Here is a 1889-nt window from a genome sequence, read left to right as displayed (position 1 = left end):
AAACTGCAAAAAGGATTTTTGTCTGTTTTCTTTACTAGTTTATCACTACTATCTAGTGATAAACTAGATATCTGCTGCAGGGTAAATATTCAGTAAATATTTATTGAATGTATGTTAAGTAATGAACAGACTCCCCAGACATTTCTTGGAACTGTTTGGAAAGTTTCTTTTTGTTCCAGTTTATCTCATACTTTGCTTTACAAAGGCATCACATAGACACATACATGCGTGCTCTTTCTCTCTCACACATACACACACATACACACACACGCACATATTTACCTCAAAAAAACCTACTTTTTACAAATGGGATTACATCAAGCTAAAAAGCTTCTGCACAGTAATGGAAGCAATCAACAAAGTAAAGAGACAACCCACAGGAAGAAAATATCCCCACAAGGGATTAATAACTGTAATATATAAGGAACTAAAACTCCATAGCAAAATAATAAATAATTCTATTAAAAATGGGCAAAAGATCTTAATAAACATATTTCAAATTAAGACATAAAATTAGACAACAGGTATATGGAAAAATGTTCAACATCACAAATCATTGGGGAAATGCAATTTAAAACCAAAATGTAATATTATCTCATTCCAGTTAGAGTGGCTTTTATCAAAAAGAGAGGCAATAACTAAAGGAATACATTGAGTTTTTTGTAACCCAAAGGATAAATTCTTGAGGTGATGAATACCCCATTTACCCTGATGTGATTATTATGCATTGCATGTCTTTATCAAAGTATCTAATGTAACCCATATATACACATGCATATACATATATATACATATATATGGGTTACATTAGATACTTTGTGTATATATACGTGTATAGATACAAATTGTATATACATATATACACATACATGTGTATATATGTGTGTGTGTGTGTGTATATATATATATATATATATATATATATATAATGTACCTGCAATTTTTTTAAGACAGACAATAATAAATACTGGAGAGGAGGTGGAGAAAGGGGAACCTTTGTACACTGTTGGTAGGTATGTTAATTAGTTCAGCTACTATAGAAAACAGTATAGATATTCCTTAAAACAAATAAAAATAGAACTGTCATATGATCCAGCAATCCCACTGCTGGGTATAATATATCCAAAATAAAGGAAACTAGTGTGTCAAATAGATATCTGCACTCCCATGTTTACTGCAGGTCTATTCACAATAGCCAAGATACAGAATCAACCTAAGTGCTCATCAATGGATGACTGGATTAAAAAATATGGTACATATACACAATAGGATTCAGCCTTAAAAAGAAATGAAAGCCTATTATTTGCAGCAGAATGGATGAAACTAGGGGAAATTGTGTTAATTAAAATAAGCCAGGCACAGAAAAACAAATATTGCATGTCCTCACTCATGTGTGGAAGCCAAAAAAAGTATAGATCTAATAGAAAGTAGAAGGATGGTTACCAGAGGCTGGGAAGGGTAGTGGGCAAGGGGGAATAAAGAGGGACTGGTTAATGAGTACAAAAGTACAGTTAGATTGAAAAAGTAAGATACAGTGTGTGGTAGAACAATAGGGTGAGTGTAGATAACAATAACGTTCTGTATATTTCAAAATATCTAGGAGAGTGAAATCAGGATGTTCCTAACACAAAGAAGTGGTAAATGCTTGAGGTGATAGCTTTTCTGCTTTCCTTGATTTGATCATTATACATTGTATGCTTGTATCAAAATATCACATATAAAACTATTATGTATTCATAAAAATAAATAAATTTGTTGAATGTAAAAAATTATTTTTAGAAAAGTCAAGTATAGATGCTACTAGAAAAACCATATATTTTACTTAAATTTCCAACTGATATTAAGAACGATTTTTAAAATTTTGTGTTTTCTATTCTTAAAAGTTATGA

This window comes from Rhinopithecus bieti, unplaced genomic scaffold, assembly GCF_001698545.2.
Source record: "Rhinopithecus bieti isolate Rb0 unplaced genomic scaffold, ASM169854v2 scaffold_69794, whole genome shotgun sequence".
In the NCBI taxonomy this organism is placed as follows: domain Eukaryota; kingdom Metazoa; phylum Chordata; class Mammalia; order Primates; family Cercopithecidae; genus Rhinopithecus; species Rhinopithecus bieti.
The sequence above is the reverse complement of the archived record's forward strand: the minus strand, read 5'-3'. Positions refer to the sequence as shown.